We start from the raw sequence: 10,564 nt of genomic DNA on the forward strand, positions 1-10,564 counted from the left end.
AGCACCCAAAAAAAAAAAAAAAATAATGACAACAATAAAATAATTAATAAAATTCCGATTATATCCCTTTCAAAACTAGGGGTATTAAACCACCGGCGGGCAAGGAGAAGCTCGACTGTGACTCGGTCGTGGATGACGTAGGTGTGATGAAGAACTACGGCGATGACCCACTCGGAGGATTGATGGCGGCTCAGAGGGCTCGGCTTGGGTGATGTCGGCCGTAATGGAGCGACGGCGAGCTCGGCGTTGATGATGGAGGTGGTGGCGAGCTCGGCTATGATGGATCATGGAGCGACGACAGAGAGGATAGACGGTGGTGAGAAGACGGGCTTGACTGTGGAGAGCTCGGTCGTGGATGACTCGGCGGCGAGCTCGGCTGGTGGAATCGGCGGCCGGCGAGCAAGCATTTCTTTGCTTAAAAGGATCATAATTCTCTCTTATTCCTCACTCTCTAGGTTTATACTTCAGGTACATTTTGCACTTCATTTATTGCACTTTAGCCTGGGTTTGATATTAATTTATAGTATATGTCAGTTTTACTTTGAATTTTATTCGGTTAGTGTTTATAGACCTGAGTGTGTGAGATCTTAATGCTTGTAAAAATTGATTAATTTGAGTGGATCCAATCTCAGCTTTCTTCTTATGTGTGATTTGAATCGTTTGAACTTACTATACTGATTGCAAAGGTGTTTTAATCTAATTTAAACTTAATTAATTGCCTTTTATTTGGAATTGTAGTTTGAAAAAAATTGAGGGATTGAGTTTTACAGAGAGTAGAGAGAGAATGATAGGTATTTTTGGAAGACTAAAAGGGCAAAATGTGTATTACAGTAATAATTTATGTCAGATTTCTAACAAAGGGGTAATTTTGCACAATTTTAAAAGTTAAGGGTGTTTATTGCACACTTTTTTCAAATAGGAAGTAAAAGTGTTACTTCGATTATACTTTAGAAGTGTTTTCTGCACTTACCCCATTTTTCATCGGTATCTTATTTGCTTTTTATTAATGAAAGATGCTGCAAGTGACAAAGATTGGATTGGAACTCGAATTCAGTTTGGTAAGTAAATAAATCGATTTTGAATAATATTTTGAAGCCCCGTTAAATAAAAACATCTTTAATATTACAATCAATAAAATTAAACTTTGCTCGGATCATTAGGTTCCTTAATATTCATTTTCACTAAATAAGGGCCAATTTGGGAACTACCGTTGTTTTATGTTTTTTCTTTGATTCGAAACAGAAGTAATGTTTCTACTTTTAAAGTGTGTTCAATACTATTTAGAAGCTTATTTGATAACGTAAATTTGTTACAAAATTTTTACAAGCAAAAATATAAAAACATGTTTAGTAAAAAGTGTTGCAAATTTGAAAATTTGAATGATTAGTTAAAAATGTTATTTTAAAAAATATATCTATTTTTTATAAATAGTACTTTACTACAGTGCAGAAGCAAACAAAAGCAACATTTTAATGCTTCTAATTTTGGCCTTAATTTTGGAAGTGCTTCAGTACTATTCAAAAGCAAAGCAAATATTTCTCAACATTCTTCGTGCTTTTGCTTCGCTATAGTAGACTAACAAAAGCAAAAAACACGAAACAAAGTACTAGCCAAACATGCCATAAGCTAAGTTCAAATATTAATGTTGTTAATCAATTTGAATCTAAATTATCTCGAACAATCGACTCGACTCGATTGAATTGTAGCCTAATAATATTTGACGAATACATGGATCATCTTTTTTTAGCATATTTAAAACAACTATTTGACTGTGGATATGAAAAGAGAAAATTCCGTACGTAATTCACCTTGCATGCTTAATGAAGAAAAGTTAATAGTTTGTTTACTCGATATCGAAAAATTAATGATTATATTGAAATGCATTTTCGCTTTCAATAACATTAAGCTCCATCTGGATGGATGATCCGGAGGGATTTTTTTTTATAAAAAAAAAAAAAAAAAAAAAAAAAAAGGGGGGGGGGGGGGGGGGGGGAAGGGGGGTGGTATGTTTGGATGATTTTAGTGGAGGGAAAAGAAAAGATAGGGAGTGGTAGCTATCCTCCAAAACCCTTAAATACTATCATTTCAAAAATAAGAAGATACAGAAGGAAATGATAGTGAGTTAAATAGTATTTTTATAATAACAAATTTGTCCTAAACAATTAAAAGGCGAAATTTTTTATTCCACACATGTCCAATCTGATTAAAAGGGTATGATAGTAGTTTAGTTGTTATCATTTCTTTTATCTTCTCTTATCTCTTACTGTGATACCCCTCGGATCCGAGACACGGGTTGATCAGGCCCAGGCCCAAACCTGAGGGAATATCAAACAATTAAAGTATTTTAAAACGAACACAGATGACAAAAAGAACAATAAAGATAGAATAAAACTGCAAGAAATAATAATTATAAAATCCTCCATGTGTAACTGCAAATTGAAACTCCAATCCTTCAAAACTTCAAAGTTACAACTTGGGAATCCGCTGATGGACCCCTAACTAAAAATTCAACTGAGACTGAAACTGAAAATAGGTAATACTAGAAATATCGGGGAAAGTCCTACGTAATCCGGTGAAAGTGAGACTGTCCTCGACAAGCATGATCAAGCTCTAAGGCTGGAACCGTCCTGTACCTGAACAGAATAATAAAGGAGTGGGTCAGACCCATGAGCAAGTTCTAATCTAACTGCAATCCATACAGTGACCCGATACGCAGATATACCGTAGACATCTCACAATATCTATCTAGTCCATACGTATAAATATATCTACACTAAGGGACATTCACTAGTCTATAATAGGGGTCTCAACCTGAATAGAAGGCAACATGCGAATACGCACCCAAAGGTGGGCATGAGTACCTAGACCTAACAGGGTACACCTCAACCTATTATAACCAGCTACGCATCCACTGCATATACGCACCCTAACTAACGAGTCTGAGACTCAAGCTCAACTCGTGGTACCATAAACATATATATAAAGTCCGTCCAAATCCAGGGTAAGCAGTTTAACAATTTATTAAACTGACCTACAATAAACCAACTAGTTAGTCACTCAACTTATTCAGTGGATATGACTTAACTACCATCCGTTAATTCAGGAAGTCATCCAACTTGGTTACAGCTGATCTGACTTAGTCACAATTAGAATTCGATATCTTACAATCCATTCCATTAATCCATTAGGTTAGGTCTTAGCGTTTTGAAGCTAAACCATCCCTAGTATGCCACCGTCCCATACCGGTGCATACAATCCTCCATATCAATACCAATTACAGTATAGAAATCATAATTTAATAACTTACATTCCAAAACATTATCCAAATAATTGCAGGAAGATATTTGATGTTCTAGCAATTAAAAATCCAAACGATAATCCATATCATTGCAGAAAGTATTTACTATTTCAACAATTAGCCTCCAAAGCATGCATAGGTCAACTTCGATACATTAATGACCCTATAATGTATTTAGAACAATTTATAAACATATTAGATCCCACTGGAATGCTCAAAAATAAGCTTGAGCAATTAAGTCTTCTTCCATCCCTTAATCGTGTACAATGTGCATAAATTTTATATAGTTTGTTCCGTTAATTTAGAGGTAAACTTTAATCAATTAAAAGACCTCTTAATACCCAAAGTTAACTTCTTAATCACCATGGCAAGTCCCAATATTTTTTTTTAAACAGTTCCAACACACAACAGTTTCAAACAGTGCATTAAACACCTTCCGGAAGCAAACTGAGCGAGAACAGGTTATGAACAAAGGGGGAGCCGGCTCCAATTTTTATTGGAGCCTGCTCTACTTAGGTAGAGCTGGCTCTTCACCTCCTAGAGCCGGCTCTACACTAGGGGGGAGCCGGCTCCCTCCTCCATGGAGCCGGGTCTCTCCCTCTCTGAGAGCCGTCTGTCCGTCTGTGACTTCTGCGACCTTCTTCTTCAACGCCGGCCGCTTCCCATCCATTTTATTTAGTTTTAGACTGTTCCCAAGGGTCCTAACTATGTCCAGTATAATCCCCATGGAGTGTTTACAACAGTTGAAATCAAAAACAAAAACTACAAGTTCCACAGACAAATCATGCTTAGGAAAACAACTACTGTAATGAATTTTAAAAAACCATCACCGAATTTATTCAAGGCAAAGATAAGGTTAAATTGACATATAAAAACATGCTTAATTCAATTATTGATCCATTAGAACCCTAGAGTATGTCTAGGTGCACAGAACACAGGCCAACGGGAAGGAGGAAGAAAAGAACTTGCCTGAAGTTTTGGACTCAAAACTTGTCGCCGTCTTCCCAACGTCCAGTAACCACTGCAACACTGTCTAGCCTCCTAATACCTCTGCCCTTCCCTTCTCCTAGGTCCAACCCTGAAATCCCCGTCGAATCCCACACCAAACAAAAGCTGTTCTCTCAAAACCTCACTCTGTACCTCTCTGTTTTTATGTTACGCGAGTAGAGTCTTTTTTCTAATCCTTAATACCAAGAAGCATGTATATATATAGGCGTACAAATCCCAAACCCTAATCCTTGTTTAATAGAGACAGAGCCCTCCTTGGCCCATAAACCGACCTATGATATATACATTGCCGGCTGTAACTGAAACCTTAATATAACTATATGTGTCCCATACAGTCCTGTGAAAACCAAATTAAACAAAACAAATAAATTTACCACTTAAATAATTAACTATAATTAAATAAATTAAATCAAAACAATTAACTCAAATAAATTAAAACAATTAACTCAAATAAATTAAAACAATTAAATCAATTTACTAATTAAAACACTTAAACAATTAAATAATCAAATTAATTCAACTAATCACACATAATCAAATAAAATGCAATTAACTACTAAATTAAAATCCCCGGGATATCCTTTTTAAAATTAGGAGTATTACACTTACATGTAGTGGCAATTCATATTTGTGAGTCGTAATTGTGTCGCATCTACTTAGGGTATTCTACTAAATAGTTCAACCCCAATCATTTAATAATCGTCTCAAGAACTTTTAACACTAACCCGATCTATTTATTAAACGGGTTAAACGTGTAATCCGTTTAATATCATATTTAATAAAAGAAAACATTATATTATTAAAATTGGTAATAATACTCGATCAAACAATAAATACAAGAAAAATATAAATTTCAATCTAACCAAAGTATTAAATAATCTCTAATTAATCTACAAAATAATAAATTATAAGATAAATTTAATTTATTTATGATACGTATAGTTAAATGAGTATAAACGGATTAAACCCCTCAACCCAAGTATGATACGATTAACTAAACAGATTAATCGTGTCGATCCGTTTATGACCCGAACTCATTTAACATCAACCTAAACCTATTTAATTCGAATCGTGTTAGCAGATCGTGTCAAACTTTGCCACCCATACCTCTATGTCATTCAAATAAGAATACTATTATTTATTTTTTCTTTTATATTCTATTTATCAAAACATAAATAAAAATTAGTACTATCATTTTCTTTACTTTATATCATTACATTTTTTTTCACGTGTATCCAAACACAAAGCCTAAAAACAAGAAAAAAAATCACATAACCCTCCTCTACTATTTCAAAAAAACCTCCTACTAAATTTATAAATTCTCCTAAACTAAATAAATGTTATTAAGTTATCACATACCCATGACCAACTTGTTTATTGTGTTGTAAAATGACAAAATTAACCTTATGATTTAATATTAAATTAAAACTGATATTTATTATTGTAAAATTACGAAAATACCCTTTATAAGTTGGTTTTCTTCTCAGGTCAAACTCCGGCTGTAGCGGCTGTGGGGTTGTTCATGACCTGACCACCGTCAACGGCCAAACAAGAGGTTTTTCCGTCAATTGACGTGAGGTTGAATGGCTTGAACATGGTGTTGATATACTGTGCGCCGGAGAGCGTTTCATGGAGCATAAGGTGCGTTATCCCAACGGAAAAACTACAGACGCTAAGCTGGAATTTTCTTACAGGTTCGATGAAAAGTTTGTTGCCCCGCCGTCGGAGAAATTTTATGACTTCGCCAAGTATTTGTGTGCGCCGCCACCTCCAGGGGTGGCGCAGCCACATCGTCCACCGCAGTTGTAACAAATCCTTTGGTAACAAAATTCATCTTCTCCGGTGAACAGCCATTTTCGAAGCTGATTAAGTACATTCACTGAAAAATTCCAGGAATTTGCTGATTGCCAAGTGTTCATGATCTTGGCATTGAGAGAGATTCCATTGGCTTCAATTTGTTCTTGTGTGAATATGATCTTCAAACAAGTTGTGGTGCCAGATTGATATTAATATTCCTAATAATGGAGAATAAAAAAGGTCGTCGGAATTTTGCCGGAGAAGACCAACTTATAAAAGGGTATTTTCGTAATTTCATAATAAATATAAGTTTTTATTTAATATTAAGGATTACTAATATGTGATAACTTGATAATATTTTTTTAAGTGAGAATAATAATAGACGAAGGTTCTGTTATTTTTTTCTAAAATAAAAGTTCATACCAAACAAGTGGAATAAATTGCTAGTATTTCATTAATAGTTAAACAAACATAAAATTTTCACGTTAATCGAAAATTTAAGTGGGTGGTTAATAGTGTTTAGTCCCATGTGCGCTCAATAAATGCTCGTGGACCCTTTCAACGCCTGACCCTGTACAATGAATGAACAGTTGTTAGGGGCTAGGGCCATTGCCGGTGAAATGACGTCAACATATATAATAGATACACAATGCCACATTGTAGGGTCGGTCAGCTGAGAGGATGTTCCGAGAACATGTCTGGACAAATTGAGACTCTTGAGAATGTTACAGTCCATCAAATTAAAAAAACTAATTTCAATTTATAGAATTACTCTTTATTTATTAACTTTATTATTATTTTCGAGTAACGAGCAAATTTATTTCTTACCTACCACATCAGTATGAAATAAAACGCACAAAATTTGAAGTATTAAATAGGTAGTATATAAGAAATTTTAAGTCGACTTGTCACTTCTATTAAACAAATCAAGCTCCAATATTTATAAAAATCTTTTCAAATTGTTTGAGATAATAGAAGGTATGGGTCGTAGAATGTCTCCAATTGAGCTTATAAATATATTATTTTGGCCCTATCACTAATGAAATATTAGATTCGCTTGGGACAATATTGTCTTATAATAATAATAAAAAACAAAATAAAATCCATCTCTGTTTTCTTTTTGGTGGGACTTGGACGTAATGTGATATGATGATGTCCAACTTTCATGCGCATGGCATGAAGTTGAAGTTGAAACCTATGCTTTAGGATAAGGTCCTTATTATACCAACCTCAATATCATGATTTGTGCATGCCCTCTGTAATTATTGTGATGACAATCTAAAAAGCTAATTTTGCTTTCATAAACCATTTTTGTTTCTGATCACTATATATATATATATATATATATATATATATATATATATTATACCAACCTCAATATCATGATTTGTGCATGCCCTCTGTAATTATTGCGATGACAATCTAAAAAGCTAATTTTGCTTTCATAAACCATTTTTGTTTCGGATCACTATATATATATATATATATATATATTGGGTAAGTAAAAATGATACATGTGTTTTACCAGTAATTCCGGTTATGATAAATTTTAACAGTAAGCAAAATAGTGAGTTGAATATACACTCTTAGAGTATTTCCAATGTTCTGTTACAATGTCCTTTTGTATAAAATATAAACTGTCACTTATGATGTGTAAATTTTTTACATCTTCAATAGTTTTTTAAGATACATTGTCACATTACCAATGTATAAAAATATTGTATATTTTACACAATCTTTTACACTGCCAGATCAACATATTTCCTTTCTTATCCTTCTTTCCTATTCCATTAAAGAATTAACCATATATTAAGTAGGTTTGTAAAAATTATGTGAGATCCTGACATGACACATGGCTAGCTATTATTGGGAGATATATTTTTATACAAAAGATATAAAACAACCGTTGAAGCTCAAATTAAATAATTTAAAATTTTTATGTAAATTTATTATGACATATCAAATTTACACAAAAAAATAAATAAATATGCACAACAACTAGAGATACTCTTATATAACACTAACTATTCAAAATTGGATAATTTATATATATATATATATACACACCTATATTTATTTATATTTTATAAGGCAAGAAGTGTTAAATTAATAAATGTAAAAGTGCGAAATCTGACAATTTAAAATTTACAAGAATTATTAATTTATTAGACTACTGAGTCAACTGTAAGGTTGGATATATATTAAAGTCAGATTTTTTTCATAAATTTTTATTAAAATTCCCTATCTATATTGAATTAAGGTAAAATGACGAAAATAACGGGTCAAAGACAAATGCGTGATGCTAGCTGTAAAGCAAATTTTCCCGAAAATAAGGAGTTTAAGATGAATTCTAAAAGTTGAAAGAGAGTTGAATATATAGCTAGCTAGGCTAGCTAACCAGAGTTGGGGTCATTAGACATCATCATCTGTCTATGTCACTTTGATTTTGGTTTACCCCTCAGGTCAAATTAGTGAAGCAATGCGACTGGCCCAATCACTAAGCTATTTTCCTTCTCTTTCCCGGAAAATATTTGTTAATTTCCACACAGTTTTTTACATCAACTATAAAAAATCTACTACTAACAACTTTTTACATGACTGATTAAATACGTCTCAAATGATCATAAAATTCTTATATGCTCCTTTTATTTTTTATTTCATCTTTTTTCTCTCTAATAAAATTTTCAAGAAAACAAACAAGATCACCATTTGACACTGTAAAATTCTTATATGCTCTTTTTATTGTTTATTTTGTCTTTCTTTTCTCTAATTAAACTTTCATGAAAACAAATAGGATTGCCTCCAACAACATAATAACTGAAATAATCATTGAATTACAACCAACGAAAATAGCCTTCCAATTTGATTTGAATTTAAGCTTATTTAAAATATTTTATGATTTTTTTGAATGTGTATATATATATATGTATATATATTTTGTTCTACTTTGTTTGATATGTGAAACTGCTCTTATTTTTCTCTCTTTCAAATCGTAATTTTTAAGGTCTTGAATTTTCAATACTAAATTTTATAGTGGAGAATGAAGTGAGATAATGAGGTGAGAGATTAAAGTTAGATTATAAATTTATGCGGAAAAAAAAGTGAGAGAATGAGGTGAATCTGACAGAATACTTCATAGACGGAAGAGTTGAGGGTCCAAATCTATGCGAAAAAAATTGGGGATGCCATGTGAGGGGACGAGAGAGAAGAGGGGCTAGAGAGTTTGAGATATTTAAGGCTAAGGTTAAGAAATAAAGGACACAATTTGAGAGAGAAATTTGGGGGGTGAAAGATTGAACGTGTCCTGTCACGATAATTAGGATGAAGTTTGTAAAAATTATCGTTAAAAATATCATATATATATATATATATATATATCTATCTTTTCATACTCTCAACACATGCATGTGAAAATGTCAATTCTGCATCCAATCAAAGAAAATAAGACTGAAAAGAAAAAAGGAAGAGAAACCCCTGATAAGGGAGTGAATGGTGGGGTATTACTTGTCCTTATTGTGGTTATTCTGCACCCAATCAAAGACAATAAGATTGAAAAGGAAAAAAGGCAAAAAAGGAAAAGAAACCCCTGATAAGGGAGTGAATGGTGGAGTATTACTGTCATGCTAGGTGGAAAAAAAAAAGGGTATATAGTTTTACTTTACTTTTATTAATTAATTAATGTATTAATATAAAATTGAGCCTCTTTTCCATATGTCAGATTCACCTACCATATGATTTTCAGATCTGTTTCATGCGTGTCATTTTCCGTATACTATATTAGACAAATCATATGTCTCATTCTCAATAAATGGAAACTAACGTTACATTTTTTAAGTATTTTCCCTGATTGATATAAAGTTGGTCTTGTTATAATTTATGTTCCTCTATTTTTTATTTATATAAAATAGACAAATTATTTGAAATTTTTGAATACACGCAATTGCTTCCAAAGAGGCGTACATCATTATCTATAACTTCATGTAAACCATATTTATAATATTAGAAATTCTTTATATGAGATTTACATAAAATAAGAAGCAAGGTATATTTTTTTTTCTTTCAATGTAAAGGCAACAAATATTATTAGATAAATGAACAGGATAATATAACGAAATTAACAGTTGTGAACCATAGAATAGAAATTTTCCTCCAATTTACTCTTTAGAGCTATAACAACACCATTGGCATTTCGAGACAAGGAGACAATGGAATTTTTTTTTATTTTCAACCAAACCAAACGACCCTCAATATCTTCAACCATAGATCCCAACATAATAAGAGGGACTGGGGAGTTGTTACAGCATGGACCCACCACTTTAACATCGCCTTCAAAATTTGCGTTGTCAAGATGCCAACCCGAAGGAGTATATATTTTTTTCCCTAGTATAATTTGTGTTGGTAGTAAAGGTGTCTGTCCACTCAATTCTTAAAAAAATATTGGAATTATTTTTAATCTTTTTT

Source organism: Cornus florida, unplaced genomic scaffold, assembly GCF_030987335.1.
Source record: "Cornus florida cultivar Cherokee Brave unplaced genomic scaffold, ASM3098733v1 CherokeeBrave_3.0.0_Hap2_Chr05, whole genome shotgun sequence".
NCBI classification, from domain to species: domain Eukaryota; kingdom Viridiplantae; phylum Streptophyta; class Magnoliopsida; order Cornales; family Cornaceae; genus Cornus; species Cornus florida.